The 20653-nt window shown below is 43.4% G+C and overlaps 1 protein-coding gene across 13 annotated transcripts in view; it reads left to right on the top strand.

Moving 5' to 3' along the window:
- The window catches only part of AFDN (afadin, adherens junction formation factor), a 1710163-nt gene that overhangs the window by 854892 nt on the left and 834618 nt on the right, over positions 1–20653 (top strand). The window lies entirely within an intron of this gene.

Below are 20653 nucleotides of genomic sequence, written 5' to 3'. Positions count from 1 at the left end.
GTAAGAGATTAATATTGAACTCCGGAAGGGTATTTTGGAACTTCCAGATTTTAGGTTGAACCACTTTCCTCATACAGGTCCTCCAAAAGAAGCTGCAAAGTAACTTTTTCTTCCTCCCCTTATATCCAACATTTAATTTGTGCCAGTGTGCTCCACAGCACTTATTTTTGCCCACCTAAACTCTTCAAGATGTCCCACAGGCACCTGTCGTGGTGAGAATAAGTTATAAGCCCTTGCCTATTGTGCAATTTCTGACCCCACTCAGGTCCAGGCATAGAAATTGTGCAATTTGTGAAGCTTCGGTATGATGCCATCCTTTCCACATCCCACAGCAGTGCTTTAAAGGGTTTCAAAACAAATCTTTTAGGGTGGGTAGGGCTATGTTAAGTGCCCAGAGAATTTTCAGTGTTGGGCTCTGTATCAACATGTTAATTATTGGGCTTCTGTTTGCCATATGCCTGCTGCACTGTCCTGTCTGTGCCCTACCAGAGTGAGACAGTCCCCCTCAGACCTGTCCCTTTTCTCTAGGTTGGTGTAGTGCCTCTGCTTCAGCTGGGAGCCTACCGGTACTGTGAGTAGCAGCAGCCTAATACCGACAGCAGGAGTCAGGCTTAGTCTGCACGTTGATAGATGAGTCACACACACTTGAGAGCACCCGTCTGCATTGTGGTGAGCCATTCATCACTGAATCACCCTCCCACCTGGCTCTGTCCCAGGAATCAATACCAGTACTACACAGTGCTACTTGGGTAACACCTTAGCATTAGCCCCTGCCACAAATAGTTTGGGTATCTGCACTGTAAGAAAATGTATTATTTAGGGTGGGTAACCCACCACCTCAAGGAATAGTCACAACCCCTGTCAGGGTGAACCTGAAAAATTGCTAAATTTCCCCGCATTCAACCCAATGGTAGCTATGTTATAGAGCAGACAGCTTTAACTTATGGGACTGTGTAAAGTACTTTGGCAGTACCAAAACAGCAATAAAGTCAAAAAACTAAATAATAAATAGCCAAGACAGAAATAGAAGACTATAACAAAACATAAATTTATTAAAAATCCAATAAGGAGACCTTGAGTTAAGAATTTTTAAAATTATAAGTAGAAATGGTGTCAAAAACTACAAACTGCCAATGCTAGTCATAGGTCGTGTTAAATTGCGACCTTGTCACTGTTTGAGACTGAGCACAACGGAGCTCGGGTCTGATACAACAAGCAGGTTCATCCTAGTCAAAGATTTTACCTTTTGGCTTAGCTTTTAAGTCCCAGTCATCTTCAAAAGGACACTTATTTAGCTCTTCAGGATCTGAGGGGATGCACCTATAGAAACCTGGGGTATCCAGAGGCCAACATCAGGGTCTAGTACAGTTGCCTCTGGTCAGCTGATTACTTCCAAGAAAAGGCCGTGTGCAGCTTTTTGTCACCCTGTAGCCATGAAGGAGGTCAGCTATCAGACTCTTGTAGTCCAATTCTTTGTCCTGGGTAAAAGACTGAGCAGGTTCAGTCATTTAGAGCTCTTCTCAGGTCACAGATAGCAGGTCCAGACCTCTTCTGATCTTGTGTGGGTCCAGAAAATGATCTCAAGTGGGTCCCTAGACATGCCAAATTTATTCCTGAAAGCAGCTAGGGGGGTGGGGATTTCTCTTAGGTACACCCTAAACAGTGGGGTAAAAGTTTCCAGGTCCAACGCTACCCAGGTTTTCAGTTGTTCCTGAATGCCTTAGAGCAAACAGGCCCAAAATGCCATGTGACACAGCAGTTTCAAGATGGCAACAATTTCAGTCACACTAAACTTGGGCTCGGATGTCTAGGCGTGTGTGTGCAGAATGTTCTGTGGTAATCCTCGTGTCTTCCCCATCTAACATGAAAATTCACTTGCCAGACCTGTCCAGCAGAATGTTACACTGGGCTGTCAGAAGGAGGTCCGCAGTCCCCACCCTACATATTCTGCAGAGTTAAGAGTAGCCATCTCTGCCCATTCAGGTTAGCCTATTGTTTGCTTCTGAAAAGTATTTCATATCTTTTTCACACCTATTCATGGCTAATCACTGCCTGGAAGAAGCTGGAGACCTAATGCAAGCAAGACTTCAGAAACGTCATGCAGGGAAAAGGTAACCTTCTAACAGTTACTTTTACTTAATAATTATTACAAATCTGACTTTATCATTGAATTGGATTTTATTTAGTAATAAAATAGTTGGTTGATTATGTTTTTAGTTGGTCTCATTTCTGAAATAAAGTGTTAGCATTTTAATCTGCACTCTGGTTTCTACATGCCCACCAGGCCTACCACAGTAAAAATAACTCTTAGGGCCTTGTCACAGTATTGGCATGACAATATTAATTTTCTAAATTTCTCACTATTAAATACCATGCACCTTATCTTGTGGGGTACACTGCTTTACATAAAGGTGACTTATTGATATTTTCAAGGGAGCTTTATTGTGTTCAGAAAGGGTTATTTTGATAGGTCAGGCTTCAGGTTTAAAACTGAAGCAGTCAGGCTACAATCGTACGTCTTATGCCATGTTTAAACTTCTACTGTAGTGGATGGCACAAAAAGTGCTACAGTCCACTAGTGGCATTTAAATTCTAGGCACCGGGTACACCTTGTACAACATGCTAAGGGCTTTTAGGTATGATAAATATACCAATTAGAAATATGCTAATGTGATTTGAAAGGGGAGAGCACTGGAACTTTACTTCTGTTTAGCACGAGTTAATTCTAAAGCTAGCAAAAATATAGGATCAGCAAAAGACGAGAAATCCAGGGAGACTATGCAGAAAAGTCGTATTTCTTTCAGTCATTTTAAAATAAATTGTATTTATTTATTTTATAAAAATTTTGTTTACACATGGAGCACTGCTTATAACAGTTGGAGGTAGTGGGGTATTGAGTGACTAGTGTCTGTGACTCTTAGCAACAGGTGTGCCTAGTAAAAGCTGAGCTGTGGCATGCCGAACTCCCCAAAGAACTTTGGACCTCATCATCAAGCCTGCTTTTGGCTCATTAAGCAAGTTTCTGTCAGTGCTTAGTATAAACTTAAATATTTCAAATATGCATGTAGGATATACTGTGCCCCTGCAGTTGCATAAACTAAGTTAATATAATATTTGGCAAGAACTAGATGCCGACAAGAAAGGTCTGCATGTAAACCTAAATTATCAAACTTTACAGTGGTGTCCACATTTTGAGATGACTCACTACGAGTTGAAGTGTGGGTCCATGTTATGAATCAGATTTGGAAAAAAGGGGGCTACACCTGTGGATATTTGTGTTTATATTCTTTCTCTGGTAAAAACACCAGGCCATTGTGTAGTTAAGAAAAAACAACTCAAATTAGTCACACTGCGTGACATAATGCAGTATACAGTCATTAAAAATAAAAATAAATGTCGTAGGTGTAGAGTAAGGAGAGACCCCAGGGAAGTGTAGTGACTTTCCACAGTTGGCAACTGATCCAAGCAAAGTAGAGGGTGAGGTTGACATGGGAAATAATGCCTGAAAATTCTGCAGCGATTGTGGAAACCAAATTGGCCGTCTACAGTACACTGTAAAATTTCCTAGCTATTGTGAAGGAAAGTTTGTCTATTAAGGTCACGGAGGCAAGGATTGTGTTTGTCTTTCTTCTTTTAATCCAACTCAGCAGCCTTAAGTACACAGCAGCAGAAAGCATAAGGACTACATGCTCCAGTCCTAAGAAGCAAAATATCAACCAGTCTACCAAGACAGGATAAGAATCCATGTATAACAGTCCTCAAGAAAATAGCATTTCCTCTTACTTCATGCAGAAAACAACAGTAGTAGAAGTCCTGTTTCCTATATCAGACACTATCAAAAATTAAAGGAAATTAAGAACCACCTTTTGAAGTAATATCAATCATAAAGCAATCATAAATGACTTACTTTATATCTAATATCAATTATAAATTACTTAACCATTGCAATAGTCATAATACACAAATGCGTTTACACATAAGCAGGAAGTAAAAAATTTAAACCATATGCTTATGCCAAATGGAGAACTTCTTACCTTGGGTGGGGCCTCTGTTTTAATGGGGGTATATCTTTTCCCCTGTGTTCTTAATCAAATTGAAGCTATCTTTCATAATAAGTAGGACATTTACATTTTATGTCAGGACAGGAGGCTTCAGACTATGCTTGTTGAAAACTTAGACCATTAGTGCAGCCACCACAATCACAAGCTTCCAATAAATATTCTTAAAAATTGAGTCAGAAGAACAGTCCGCCACCTGTAAATATTCTCAAGGCAGCTTCCTGTGGAAAAGGCCTTGAAAGCCAAGGCTCCTATGATTGAGTGAGACCCAGACTATTGGAGGTCAAAGCCTGCTTCAGACATTAGCCATATATCCCATCTCATCATCTGGAGATGATACTAGACCAAATGGTTACCTGAAAGATATGAAGAGCTGCCTAATTACTTGAAATCTGAACTCCTAAATTATAATCTCATACACCCTTAAAAATCTGAATAAACAAAGTTTAGATTTATCCAGGAAAGCGGTAAATAAACATTTCTAATGCTGATTTTGGTTCTTCTCGCCAAGTGTAAATTTGACTTCTTCTGGACTAGAACGTCTGGCAGAAATATCCAGCACTCTTACCTAAGAGACTCTCTTGCAGGAGATCTGGCTTGACAGCATGTCAAGTTTAGCCAATGGCTCTTTCCAAGAAAGATACTGCATGTTATGCCAGGAGTTAAAACGGTTGAGAACCACATTTACATATCATATGTGTGAATACCTTCGTTTAGGAGGAAAAGATACTCCAATGCTTGCAAGAAGCTCACAAACTAATAGATGTATCGCCTCTGGGACTGTATGAAGAGGCAACACGGTCAGGGGAAGTCTCAGAACTGCAAGTGTTTATAGTTCTGTAGGCCAGGCCATTGCTGATATAAAATGCAGAATGTTAACTACACCTGTCCCCAAGGGATCCAGACTCTGACCAAGATTTCCAGTTAACGTTTAAAGCCTGGTTCAAAAGTCCCAGGATTTGATCATCTCCCAGGCCGTGAGGCAGAGGACACTTTCAAGGTCATTTGAGGTGGTCTGCTGCGAGGATCCTACAAAATGTTGGGATGTAGGGGGAGAATGATCGGAGAATCCCTTATAATCTACACAAAGATGTCACCCAGGATAACATCTGCCTTCTGTCTCCTTACCTGACCAGAGTGTCTTGTACTCATTGAAAACTGAGGAATGGCATAATGCAGAGTTAGGGATCCGTCTTCAGTGAAGGAATCAATGGGCTGTGCTAGAGCATCCGGCTGCCAGCCATTAAGTCTGTGTAGTTGATGGTCTTGGCACAAGACAAACAGACTCTTCTTGCACAGGCCCCAACTCGCCATCAACAAATGGAACAGATGTGGATCCAGTTTCCATGCTGTGAAATCAATAAGAAACCACAAATGCCAGTCCGCCACCAGATTCTAGTGTCCAGCAGATATTCTTTAGACAGAAATGCCAGGGATACTAGGCCAATTTCGCTAGCGCCTTGGAATGTATGTTCCTGAGCCTGTTGATGTATCAAACTGCTAATAAGTTGTCCATCTTTAGGAGCACTGAACAAGATACTTTGCCATTCGTAATGCCCCGGGATGTTAATCTTGATCTCCAACTCTAGGTCTTATCGCTGTCCTCACCACATTGAATGCCCTAACCTGGTTGAATTGCATCTGACTCTCTTACTCTTACTACAAGGTGCTGAATGGTCTAAAAAATGGTCATGCATTCCAGGTGCCTGTGTTTCAGCAACCACTGTTTATCCATTTTCACCTACCATGAAAACCCACCTCCTTGGCATAAGAGAGACGTTAAATGAGATGAGAGGCCTTCAGATGTTAAACAACCCAGTAGTGCAGAGCCCCCAGAAAAGTCGCATGAACGGATGAGTGTAGGAAGTTTTCTCTGCATATACCATCTCAAAGTGAGAGATAGTGTGCTCAGAGTCCAAGGCTTTCCCTTAGAGGTTGATAGGGCATAAGTAGATAATACTAATGCTCTATTTTGTGGTAGTGTGGTCAAGCAGTAGGCTTATCAGAGGGTAGTGTTAAGCATTTGTTGTATACACACAGGCAATAAATGAGAACACACAGTCAAAGACGTAACTCCAGGCCAATAGGTTTTTATATAGAAAAATATTATTTTCTTAATTTATTTTAGAACCACAAGATTCAGAATTTAGGTAAGTACATACATTGTAAAATACTTCACACAGACAAGTAATATTAAAACTTTGATTTAAAACAGCATTACACACAGTTTTGGTAAAAATGGCAATAAGCTATTTTAAAAGTGGACTCTGTGCAAAAATCAACAGTTCCTGGGGGGAGGTAAGTATTGGTTAGTATTGGTTAGTTTCTCAGGTAAGTAAAGCGCTTACAAGTTCAGTCTCCTGAGCATAGGCAGCCCACAGTTGGGGGTTCAAGGCAACCCCAAACCCTCAGCACCAGCAACACAGGGGCGGTCATGTGCATAGGTTAAAGGAGGGCACAAATAACATAGGCGCCTATGGAGACCAGGGGTGCTCCTTTTTCAGTCTGCTAGCAGGTAAGTACCTGCGTCCTCAGGGAGCAGCCCAGGGGGTTCTGTAGAGCACTGGGGTGGACACACAGAGGCACACAAAATGCATCCTCAATGGCACAGGGGAGGCTGGGTGCAGTGTGCAAAGTAGGTGTCGGGTTTGTTGTTGAAAACAATGGAGGGACCCAGGGGTCTCTCTGGCGATGCAGGCAGGACACAGGGGGGGCTTCTCGGGCCAACCCCCGACTGGGCTAGGATGAGGGCCGCCTGCTGGTCACTCCTGCATTGGTAGGTGGTTCCTCTCGGTCCTGGGGGCTGCAGGTGCAGTGCTTGTTCCAGGCGACGGGTTCCTTTGTTACCAGGCAGTCGCAGTCAGGGGGAGCCTCTGGGGCATCACTGTGGGGGTGCAGGGAGGTCAACTCGGGTGTTCATGTTGTTGGAGTTGTCTGGGAGTCCTCTCTGCGATGTTGCTTTCTCCAAACTCAAGCCGGTGGGTATCGGGTGCAGTGTGTGAAGGCTCACGCTTCTGGTGGGTAGTTGGAGTCTCTTTAAAGTTGCTTTCTTTGCTGTTGTTTCTGGACAGAGCGCTGTTCTCAGGAGATTCTTGGGGCCAGATGTAGCAAAGGTTTTTACCCTCTTTGTCTATGGGGAAAAAGCTTTCGTACATACGCCCCTGGTCCTTTAGGTGCAGGTCAGTCCTCTGAGTCCTCAGGGATAACTGGTCCTGCTGGATGTGTCGCTGTGCAGGTTCTTTGAGTCTGGAGACAGGCCGGTAGGGCTGGGGCCAAGTCAGTTGTTCTCTCCATTGTCTCTGCGGGGCTTTCAGGTCAGCAGTCCTTCTTTCTTAAGGTTGCAGGAATCTGATTTCCTAGGTGCAGGGTCAACCCCTAACTACTCAATTTAAGTTAGGTTAGATTAATGATTTATAGAGCGCATGGATACCCGGAGGCTTCCCAGCACTGAAGGAGAGGTCTATATCTTATCAGTGCCACAAAATTACTAAGAGGAAATTAAGAATGTCTTCAGTTTCTTGCAAAAAGATAGTTCAAAGTGATCTTGACGAAGTTCCAAAGGCAGGAAAGGAAAGGAATTAACTCCCCATCTGGTCTTCTTAAAGCAGGGTGTGTGAGCAAATAAGGCAGCAGAGGACCTGAGGGACCTGGTCGGTACGTAAAAGGACATATTTTGTCTGAGAAATCTGGGCCCCTTATTACGCAAGGCTTTATGAGTCATGCACATAGGCTTGAAATTGATTTGTTGCTTTATGAGAAGCCCATGAAGAGAGACTAACGCCGATTTGGCAGAAGTGTGTCTGGGAATGTGTTTAAGCAGTCGTGCAGCAGAATTCTGCACAATCTGAAACCTCCTGGTTACATAATTTGGGGAGCTAAGAAAAAGAGAGTTGCTGTAATCTAAACAAGACAGTGTTAATGCTTGAATGAGGAGTGTGTTTAGGTCTGGGGGGGCAGTAGCCAATGGCTACTGTCCTGGATCGTGGCTACACCCTCTTTGTGTCTCCTCCCTATTCCTACTGGGGGAATCCTCCCAAAACAAGATGGAGACTTTAAGGCAGGGGTCACCTCAGCTCAGGACACCTTAGGGGCTGTCCTGACTGGTGGGTGACCCCTCCTTGTTTTTCTCATAATCTCCTCCGGACTTGCCGCCAACAGTGGGGGCTGTGTCCGGAGGAGCAGGCATCTCCACTAGCTGGAATGCCCTGGAGTGCTGTAACGACAGGCATGAGCCTTTGAGGCTCACTGCCAGGTGTTACAGATCCTGCAGGGGGAGGTGAGAAGCACCTCCGCCCACTGCAGGCTTTGTTCCTGGCCACAGAGTGACACAGGCACCCAGCCCATGTGGCCAGAAACCTGTCTGGATGTGGCAGGCTGGCAGGAACTGGTCAGCCTAACATTAGGAATTGGACTGGTATACAGGGGGCATCTCTAAGATGCCCTCTGTGTGCATTTTTCAATAAATCCCACACTGGCATCAGTGTGAATTTATTGTGCTGAGAAGTGAAGTTTGATACCAAACTTCCCAGATTTTAGTGTTGCTATTATGGAACTGTGGAGTTTGTATTTGACAGACTCCCAAACCATATACTTTTTATGGCTACCCTGCACTTACAATGCCTAAGATTTGGCTTGGACACTGTAGGGGCATATTGCTCATGCAACTATGCCCTCACCTGTGGTATAGTGGACCCTCCCTTAGAGCTGTAAGGCTTGCTAGAGGGGTGACTTACCTATGCCACAGGCAGTGGGATGTGGGCAAGGCACCCTGAGGGGAGTGCTATGTCGACATAGTCATCCCCCCCCCCCCCTCCCCTCCGCGCAGACAAGCTGTGAGACCGTGTGCATGTGCTGAGTGAAGGGTCCCCAGAGTGGCATAATACATGCTGCAGCCCTTAGAGACCTTCCCTGGCCACAGGGCCCTTGGTACCAGGGGTACCAGTTACAAGGGACTTATCTGTCTTCCAAGGCTGTGCCAATTGTGGGGACAAAGGTACAGTTTAGGGAAAGAACACTGGTGCTTGGGCCTGGTTAGCAGGATCCCAGCACACCTTCAATCATAACTAGCATCAACAAAAGGCAAAAAGTAAAGTTAGGGGGTAACCATGCCATGAGAGGCATTTTCCTACAATGTGGCTAAGAGAGTGACCAATCTGACCACTCTCCACTCCTTCATAATAGATTTCAATTTCTTCTGGTGGAATTATAGAGATTTTTGGACAGAATCTGACAAATATAAGAAATGGTGATGTGCTGCCAAGGCACCTTCTCTGACTTTTCAGCATTATAATTAAACCAGCCCCTGCAGGAGGGATATAGTCCTCCATAGTTCTTCCTGAACTTAATTGGGGTTCAGATTCATCAAAAGGACAATGTACAGATAAACATTCGGACCAACACCCCCAGCTGGCAGCAGGGGAGAGGAATCACGAACACTCCCCCTCTAAAATCTTGCAGTCACAATAGAGACTCCACCTTTTGAACTCCCAGAGGTTTATTACCAGACAATGACCCTAACCCTTCTCTACTAATTAGAGATTGCTTACAACCCCTCTCACATGAAGGGACATAGGAGCTTGCGTCCCTCACCCAGAGCAAGAATTGAAGCTCTTGATCTATGAGTAGAGTCTCTGATTGAGATCAAACTAGTGTTATAGCTTTCTTATGCTGCACACAGGAGACACAAAAATCTGTATGGAAACAGTGGACCATTTGCTGGTCCCAAGTATCCCATAAGATTTCTGTGCACTTCGGAAGAAATAAAACCAGTCTGCCCCCACCTTCGGTGGGGAAAATGAGTAACTAACCTGAGACTCTTTCTGGGACGTTGGTGGCACCTCTGAGTGCTCCCTTGCCTCCATAGCTGCAACCCTTACTTGAGTAGGGAAGAAGCACCTGAACCTTCTCTGGTCTTGCCACTGGAGCACTCGTCTATAAGCTTGGTCTCACTGGGAGGCTGGGTGTGTGCTTTCTACCTCTGCTCCAAAAAACTTTTAGTCCTTAGCTTAACTACTGAGCATTATCAAGAGACAAGAAAGTCATCACAAATTTGCTGATCTGCTTGAAGAAATGGTCCATGAATAGTCCCCCTTTCGCAATAGATGCAGCTTCTGAAGTAGCCAAACCCAAAACTTGGGGTCTCTCTTAATTGAGAGAATGACATTTCTATGCACTCTGTAGCATTCTGCTCTCTGCGCCCACCCATGTTGGATCTCAGAAAAGATTGTTTCCAGACTCTTTGAACTCCATGGAAATATCCACAATCTTTGTGAGTGGGCCTGTTGTGTTGAGTATTTCGTCTGCACCATCTATCACCGATCAATCCATTTTCTTTTGGGATCTTTGACAAATATAGTGATAAGTGTTTCCATCTTCCCATCTATTTTAGGAGTGAACACCAGCATACCCACTAAAGCAGGCTTCTCCAACAAGTAGATCGTGAGTTACTGGTAGCTCTCGAGCTACCTATAAGCAGCTCTCCTTTTTGCAACCCAGCCTACTATCTTGGACGCTTTTGATTGGTTGAATTAATGTATATACACCAAGCTTGAGAATGTATGCAAGACAAAACTGTATGTATTTTCAAAATTCAGAACTTCATGTTTGCAGAACAATAGCTGAATTTTCAATATACATTTAAAGCTCATGTTTGAGTGATAAATCATGGGGTGTAGGGGAAACTTAATTACTAGAGTTACATTGATATCGGGGTCATTGCAGCTATGCCTGTTGTGTACCCATGTAGGTGCATTCAAGATTGACAGTCTTTTTTCGCATTATTGCTAGAAACGCAGCTTGATTAACAATGTGATCAATACTAGTAATCTTGCAAGTGTGGCCACTAAAGTAATCTTGCCAGAAGTGATCACTATTACAACTCTAATAATAATAGTAGCTCATGGTGATTTTGGTAACCTTAAGTAGCTCTTATTAGAGTAAACACCCCTGCTCTAAAGTCTGGACACTCTGCTTTAAGGCAACCCTTTACCTCCTTGTCCGAAGTAGTCTTCAATCTGTTGGTCGTATTTTGGGCTACATTTTTAGCTGGAGTCCCGTCTGTGGCCAAGGATGATAGATATCCTCCAGATACAACTAGTCAACTGGTTTTATCCCCCAAAGCAGCCCTGTCATTCAGCCAGGCAGGGGCTCCAAATTCAGAGCACCAGTGTCTGTTTGGGCCTGTTTTATCCCCTGAATAGTTCATTTTGTCTTGACTAACCACACCGTCCCCATCATGAAGGTCTCCCAAATGAGAGAAAGGTGCCCAGATGAATCCTTCTCTGTGGAGAGATTCTGTGCTGCTAAGTGCCATTTCAGAAACACCTGCCTCAGGTGTTCAAACGTGCTGAACACAGTGGAACCCAGAGTCTTTTGGACAACTTTTTGTTGAAAGTGGCGAATGTCTTGGGGTTAAAGTGGCTTTTAAGCCCCTAGTCCTTCTTCCATAGGAGGGCTCTGTACACCTGAGAGCAAAAGAATTTACCTTTTCAGATGAGACGGCTTTATGCAAAGAGGTGTGTATGGCCTCCACCAAACTTCCATTAATCAGTAGAAATCATTTGTCCTCTAAAACTTCCTCAATCAAGTTGGGATCTTGTGACTTTGCCATGGTGATTGGAACAATAGTGAACTCAATCTGGCAGTGTGTCATGGGACATGGCAACAGGGAAGGTGACGCAAATGTAATGCCCCCACATACTGAATGTGGGATCTAGCGTGAGGCTTACTCCTTGGAAATAACACCCGTGCATATTATGGAAATGAAACTTAATGTATGCTAGCTTACAGTGAAAACTAACCGAAGTATACAAATCACTGCACTCAACCATAAATATGTATAGCTTAAATTAGGCGAATCACCAAGAAACCACCTGAGGCGTATCCCTCACCCTCAGACTTGCAGGTGGTCTGGGATTCTAAAGATAAAGATGCTCTTGGTGGAGTGCAAAGCCCACAAACAGAAGGAGAAAGCCACCATCGGCAAGCCCCCTTCCCATGGCCAGACTCCAGTCAGAAGGTCAAGCATGGTTGTCATCTGGGCACCAAGGTGAGTGCTAGAGGCTCCGCCACCCTGAGTCGTCCAGATGAAGGGTGCAGGAAGAGCAGAGACACACAGAGCCTGGCTGATCATCTGAATCTGCTCTGGAGGTTCTGCATCCTTAAGAGAAGTGATTGGAGCCTGTGTGCTACATAAAGGATGTACATTTATTTATATATATAAAAACAGACATCAAACCCCACAGAAGTATGCAGAAAATAGCACTTACCTGGCTGCTGAGGAGCAAAAAACGGGAAGAGCTATTTTCTTGAGGGCCTTTATACATCTGTTGATGTCCTCTGATTGATGAGCTTTTGATGTTATATCCTTTTGTTTTCTACTGTTTATTTATGGCTCCCGAGCTGGATTAAAAGAAGAAATGCAAGCATAATCCAAAGACTCTGGTCCTGATAGTGAATTTGACAATGCTTAATCTTGTGGAATAATGTGAAATATATGGGGGCATTCAGTAGGACCTTGGATTGTACAGTTGAAATTACTTTTCTAATGATATGAAGAAATCAATGAAGATATGTTTAAAAAAATAAATAAAAGGGGGGAGAAAAAACAAATGATATAATGAAACATAGCAGGAAGGGAAAGATGGGGAAAGAAGAAATTGGAAGGAAACAGGTGAAGTAAAGAACAAAGAATGAAAAAGAATCTAAAGGGAAAGAATTATTAAAGAATTAAACCTAGACCACCGTAAGTAATAGATAATTCAATCGACAAACTAATAAAAAGTAAAGACAATCTGACTAAACATATCTAAAAAAAAAAAAAAGTTGTGTGAAACAGAAAAAAGCTAACACATGCAGGAAGACAGGGCTGTAAAAGTGGGTGGTTTCAGACAGATTTGAAGTAGTGGTAAGAGTAAATCAGGGTAAGAAAGAACCAGCAAAAGGAAAATACCAAAAAAAGGGCCAGGAGAAAGTTTAAGATCGAATAATGAAAATTCTGACAGGGATAACATTTTGGGTTGTGTCAACAGGAATTTTAGGCAGTTGAGATAAAATATAGAGTGGTGGAATAAAGAACAGTAGTGATAGAGTGAAACAAAGAAAATGGTGAGAGAATTTGAGGAGAGGAGGTGATAGAATTAGAGGCGCAGATAAAATGGTGAATGCAAAGTAGTAGAGTTACATGTTGAAGTGAATCTGGAACATACAAAGTTGAGTTGAATCAGAGGTATAGATGTATTTAAGACAGAAACTTGGAGAGATAGTGGTGATATAATCAGAGTAACTAGTAGGTAAAGGGCAGCAGGGAGTAACAGTTTGGAGTAGTACAAAGGTAGAGATGATAACAATGAATGGGAATGCCTAATGGACCCATGGCCACATTATTCTGTAGATTGCAGGGTTATAAACAGCACATTTATCAACAACTGAAATCAAAAGTAGCATTTTGTTTTTTTTCATGAATCGAAAACTATTTCAAGGCATTTGTTTTGTTGAAGCCTACTTTAATCAGCATGAGTTTTAGTGCCTGATTGCTTTCATGGTGCAAACTGAGTAAAGATATTGGTGTGAATACCGTGGACGTCGGTGTAGGAATGTCATGGTCGCTGAAGCTCATTCTGCCCTCCTCCTATCAAGCCTCTCCCTCTCCTACCAAGGCCAGAAAGTAAGCAATAGGGGGATACTAAAGGGGAAAAGGGAAAAAAGGACTTAAGCCAGCAAGTGACCGCAGACGGTCAACCACACTGGTACCTGGTTAACAAAATTAAAGTAATGACATTTCACTGGACGTACAGTTCTCTAAATAACTTTCTGAAGTGTCTCACCTCCTGTGCTGCCACACTGGTATTGACTGACTGTTTTGTATGGCTGTTGTATGTACAAGAACCTGAATGAGGACAAATAGTATCATACATTTCTGACAGAGACTGCCAACTGCAGATTCCTTATTTTTTCAATATCTTCAGGCGTCGTACTGGATCTGGAAACTTTTGTATTTCAATTCCCTTGTGCACCAACAGGTAGCGATGTGCCACTCGATCCCACGCGGATGTGAAGATTTTTACCAGCATATATATATGTTTGATGGCATGTGTAGCTGCAGATACACATGCTGTGCATATGCCGCCATCTAGTGTTGGGCTCGGAGTGTTACAAGTTGTTTTTCTTTGAAGAAGTCTTTTCGAGTCACAAGATCGAGGGACTCCTCCCATTTCTGCTCCATTACGCATGGGCGTTGACTCCATCTTAGATTGTTTTCTTTCCGCCATCGGGTTCGGACGTGTTCCTCTTCGCTCCGTGTTTCGGTTCGGAAAGTTAGTTAAATCTCTGAAAATTTGACGGTATTGTTTGCGGTCGGTATCGGGTTAGTTAAAGCAGATCGACACCAAATTAAAGAAGAGCTCCGGTAGCCCTTCGGGGCTTCTACCCCCCCGGCAGGACCTGGTCTGCCCGACCGCGTGCATCTTCAAGGCTCATGGAACGGACCCCATTCCGCTTCTGCCCCGAATGCCATAACAAGTATCCATACACAGATCAACATCTGGTCTGTAATTTGTGTTTGTCCCCCGAACACAAAGAGGATACTTGCGAGGCCTGTCGGGCATTTCGGTCGAAGAAAACGCTATGGGACCGGAGAGCTCGAAGGCTTCAAATGGCGTTGGCACCGCCAGGACACCACGACGTCGAGGAAGAAGAAACTTTCTCCATTGCTGACTCGGACGAGCCCGAAACAGAGCAGATGCCGAAAACTGTGAGTAAACCAGCCCCGGCCAAAACTCACGCCAAAATCATGAAGGCCCAGGGGACGCCTCCACCGGCAGGCCATGGCTTAACCTGTAAAATCGGTGACCTTCCATCGGCACCGAAAAAGGGCACACACGTGTCGAAGTCATCCGACTCCAGTCGAGATACCGGCACAGAACATACTCGACACCGAGACCCTGGTTCCGACCAAACTCGACATCGAGATACCGGCACTGAGATAAGTCGGCACCGAGAGATCGGAACACCGAAACCGAAAAAAGTGGCTTCGGAGCCGAAAAAGACGGTAGAAAACGTTTTGGTGCCGAAACATCCAGCTTCGGAGCCGAAAACAAGCTCCTACTCCGAAGAACAAGGCCTTTCAGCACAACTGCAAGGCCATAAATTTGGACAAGAGCTAGAAGCAGGGGAGCCAGATTATACACAAAGAAGGCTCCATATTCAAAAGGATACAGGGAAAATAAGAACTCTCCCTCCTATAAGGATGAAAAGGAAACTTGCTTTCCAAGACAAAGAAAAACAACCACAAGCAAAAGTGGCAAAAGCAGTAACTCCATTTCACTCTTCGCCACAACCATCACCACACCACTCACCGCAACCGTCACCAATTGCAACACACCCTATGATGCAATCTCCAACGCACACAGAGATGAGCCAGGATGACCGGGATGCATGGGATCTCTATGATGCGCCTGTATCAGACAATAGTCCAGACTGTTACCCTGCAAGACCAGCACCACCTGAAGACAGTACTGCCTACACGCAGGTGGTGTCCAGAGCAGCGGCTTTTCACAATGTGGCACTGCATGCTGAACCCATCGAGGATGACTTTTTAATTAATACTTTGTCGTCGACACACGGTCAGTACCAAAGTCTTCCAATGTTACCAGGGATGTTGAAACCCGCAAAACAAGTATTTCAAGGACCCATCAAAGGCAGAGCCATCACACCTAGGGTGGAGAAAAAGTACAAGCATCCCCTACAGACCCCGTGTACATCACACAACAACTGACACCTGACTCAGTAGTAGTGGGCGCAGCACGTAAAAGGGCTAATTCACACACCTCTGGAGATGCACCACCACCCGACAAAGAAAGTCGGAAGTTTGATGCAGCGGGAAAGAGAGTTGCAGCACAAGCGGCCAACCAATGGCGCATTGCCAGTTCACAATCTTTATTGTCGAGATATGATAGAGCTCATTGGGATGAAATGCAGCACTTTGTAGAACATCTGCCCAAGGAGTTCCAAAAGCGTGCACAACAAGTGGTGGAAGAGGGCTAAAGTATCCCGAACAACCAGATACGATCGGCAATGGATGCAGCGGACACCGCGGCAAGAACTGTGAATACAGCGGTCACTATTCGGAGACACGCATGGCTACGCACCTCCGGGTTTAAACCAGAGATCCAACAGGCTGTGCTTAATATGCCTTTTAATGGACAGCAGTTGTTTGGGCCGGAGGTGGTCACAGCTATAGAGAAGCTGAAAAAGGACACTGATAAGGCCATGGACACGCTCTACTCCCCACAGAGCAGAGGCACATTTAGGAAGACACAATTTAGAGGGGGGTTTCGGGACCAAAGCACAGAACCCTCAACCTCGCAAATAAGACCCACATACCAGAGCCAATATCAAAGAGGAGGCTTTCGGGGACAATACAGAGGCGGACAGTTCCCTAAAACTAGGGTAAAGTTCCAAAGCCCAAAGACCCCTCAAACTAAACAGTGACTTCAGTGTCACAAATCCCCAACACATAACACCAGTGGGGGGAAGACTCACAGATTATTACCAGATTTGGGAGGAAATAACAGATTCGTGGGTCCTAGCCATTATCCAGCATGGTTATTGCATAGAATTCCTACAATTACCACCAAATGTGCCTCCAAGAACACACAACATGTCCAAACAGCACTTAGATCTATTACAAATAGAAGTCCAAGCGTTGTTACAAAAAGACACAATAGAACTAGTACCCAACCCTCAGAAAAGAACAGGTGTTTATTCCCTGTATTTTCTAATACCCAAAAAGGACAAAACTCTGAGACCCATCTTAGATCTCAGAACACTAAATCTTTACATCAAATCAGATCACTTTCACATGGTGACACTTCAAGACGTAATCCCCTTGCTCAAACAACAAGACTACATGTCAACTTTAGATCTCAAAGATGCGTACTTCCATATACCCATACATCCTTCACACAGGAAATACTTAAGGTGTGTAATCCAAGGAGTACATTACCAGTTCAAAGTGTTACCATTCGGGATAACAACAGCACTAAGGGTATTTACAAAATGCCTTGCAGTAGTAGCTGCACATATCAGAAGACAGCACATACATGTATTCCCGTATCTAGACGATTGGTTAATCAAAACCAACACTCAGGAACAGGGTCTTCAACACACAAAATACATCATAGAAACCCTTCACAAACTGGGTTTCTCACTAAACTACCAAAAATCACACCTACAGCCGTGTCAAATACAACAATACTTAGGAGCAACAATCAACACAAAAAAAGGGATTGCCACTCCAAGTCCACAAAGGGTACAAGCATTCCAAAACGTAATACAAAGCATGCACCCAAACCAGAAGTATCAAGTAAAATTAGTGATGAAACTACTAGGCATGATGTCCTCATGCATAGCCATTGTCCCAAACGCAAGATTACACATGCGACCCTTACAGCGGTGCCTAGCAACACAATGGACACAAGCACAGGGTCAACTTCAAGATCTAGTGTTGATAGACCACCAAACACACACCTCGCTACAATGGTGGAATCATGTAAATTTAAATCAAGGGCAGCCTTTCCGGGGCCCAGTGCCTCAACACGCAATCACAACAGATGCTTCCATGGTAGGGTGGGGAGCACACCTCAACCAACACAGCATCCAGGGACAATGGGACATTCAGCAGAAACAACTTCATATAAATCAGCTAGAACTACTAGCAGTGTTTCTAGCATTGAAAGCATTTCAACTGCTAATAGCCCACAAACAACTTCTTGTCAAAACAGACAACATGACAACAATGTATTACTTAAACAAACAAGGAGGCACACACTCATCACAACTGTCTCTTTTAGCACAGAAGATTTGGCATTGGGCGATTCACAATCACATTCGCCTAATAGCGCAATACATCCCAGGAATTCAAAACCAGTTGGCAGATAATCTCAGTCAAGATCACCAACAGATCCACGAATGGGAGATTCATCCCCAGATACTACAAACCTACTTCCAAAACTGGGGAACACCGCAAATAGACCTATTCGCAACAAAAGAAAATGCAAAATGCCAAAACTTCGCATTCAGGTACCCACAGCCTCACTCCAAGGGTAATGCGTTATGGATGAGTTGGTCAGGGATATTTGCTAACGCTTTTCCCCCTCTCCCACTCATTCCGTATTTAGTAAACAAATTGAGTCAAAACAAACTCAAACTAATATTAATAGCACCAACTTGGGCACGACAACCTTGGTACACAACACTACTAGACCTGTCAGTAGTGCCTCATATCAAACTACCAAACAGACCAGATCTGTTAACTCAACACAAACAGCAGATCAGACACCCGAATCCAGCATCGCTCAATCTAGCAATCTGGCTCCTGAAGTCTTAGAAATCGGACACCTAGACCTTTCACAAGAATGTATGGAGGTCATCAAACAGGCTAGAAAACCTACTACAAGACAGTGCTACGCAAATAAATGGAAACGATTTGTTTATTACTGTCATAATAATCGAATTCAACCATTACACGCGTCCGCTAAAGACATTGTAAGCTACTTACTACACTTACAAAAATCTAAGTTAGCTTTTTCATCCATTAAAAGACATCTCACAGCAATTTCTGCTTATCTGCAAATTACACATTCAACTTCACTATTTAGAATCCCAGTCATAAAAGCATTTATGGAGGGTCTAAAAAGCATCATTCCACCGAGAACACCACCAGTTCCTTTGTGGAACCTCAATATTGTATTAACGCGACTCATGGGTCCACCATTCGAACCCATGCACTCTTGTGAAATGCAATACTTAACTTGGAAAGTAGCCTTCCTAATAGCTATCACATCTCTCAGAAGAGTAAGTGAAATACAAGCCTTTACCATACAGGAACCCTTTATACAAATACACAAACATAAAGTGGTTCTACGCACAAATCCCAAATTTTTGCCAAAAGTTATATCACAGTTCCACTTAAACCAAACTGTGGAACTCCCAGTGTTTTTTCTACAACCAGACTCTGTAGCTGAAAGAGCATTACATGCATTACATATAAAAAGAGCTCTAATGTACTACATTGATAGAACCAAATAGTTTCGCAAAACAAAACAATTGTTTGTAGCTTACCAAAAACCTCATACAGGTAATCCAATATCCAAACAAGGCATTGCCAGATGGATAGTGAAATGTATTTAAACCTGTTATGTTAAAGCTAAGATAGAACTGCCTATTACACCGAAGGCACACTCCACTAGAAAGAAAGGCGCCACAATGGCCTTTCTAGGAAATATACCAATGACAGAAATCTGTAAGGCAGCCACATGGTCTACGCCTCATACATTCACTAAACATTACTGCGTGGATGTGTTAACACAACAAGCCACAGTAGGACAAGCAGTACTAAGAACATTATTTCAAACAACTTCAACTTCTACAGGCTAAACCACCGCTTTTGGGGAGATAACTGCTTACTAGTCTATGCACAGCTGGGTGTCTGCAGCTACACATGCCATCGAACGGAAAATGTCACTTACCCAGTGTACATCTGTTCGTGGCATGAGACGCTGTAGATTCACATGCGCCATCCCACCTCCCCGGGAGCCTGTAGCCGTTACAAGTTGATTAAAATTAAACTTGTACATTTGTAAATTTTGTAAATATAATACTTTTAGTCACATTATGTACATACATACTTACTCCATTGCATGGGCACTATTACTATATACACAACTCCTACCTCACCCTCTGCGGGGAAAACAATCTAAGATGGAGTCGACGCCCATGCGCAATGGAGCCGAAATGGGAAGAGTCCCTCGATCTCGTGACTCGAAAATACTTTTTCGAAGAAAAACAACTTATAACACTCCGAGACCAACACTAGATGGCAGGATATGCACAGCATGTGAATCTGCAGCGTCTCATGCCACGAACAGATGTACACTGGGTAAGTGACATTTTCCACATATATATATATATATATATATATATATATATATATATTTTTTTTTTTTTTTTTTAAGAACTCTTTGCTTTGCAGACTTGTCAGTCTTCGAGACAAACCTCAGTGCTCAGACTAATTTCTAGAGACTGTGATTGAGAAAACTGAAGCTTGAGAAGGAGTTTTCGTTTCCTATAGAAGACATTAGTAGTTTGTATATTTGTGACTTTAGAATTGTTCTCCAGAGAACTTCGGACACCCCTGACTCCTGGAGAAAAGAAGATATTAAGTTAACATTGCTGTCTTAGAGAGAAGCTAGTTTCTCAAAAGATCCAGGTTAGGAGAACAATAGAATTGGGTGATTGTGAATAGTTGAACAGTTGAATGCACAGTAGAAATGTACTTATCTATGCTCTTGTCACCCGACTGCAGGTCCTTCCTTTAAAGAAATCTCAATAGGAAGAAAGGTGCAGGTTTTTAGAGACACACACTGAATATCCTATCTTTAAGTGGGAGAAACAGACTGGAACTGGAGGCGGTCTCTCTTTTTCTATTCCCATTCCCCTTTCCCCCTAGCGGATGCAAGTTTCAGATAATCAGTTAAAGTTTGAGCACGCATCTGTTGAAGGGAGTTGGGTTAAAAGGCATCTGCTCCTGTGGAAGT

This window comes from Pleurodeles waltl, chromosome 5 (assembly GCF_031143425.1).
Source record: "Pleurodeles waltl isolate 20211129_DDA chromosome 5, aPleWal1.hap1.20221129, whole genome shotgun sequence".
In the NCBI taxonomy this organism is placed as follows: domain Eukaryota; kingdom Metazoa; phylum Chordata; class Amphibia; order Caudata; family Salamandridae; genus Pleurodeles; species Pleurodeles waltl.
This window is presented reverse-complemented; position numbering and strand designations above follow the sequence as displayed.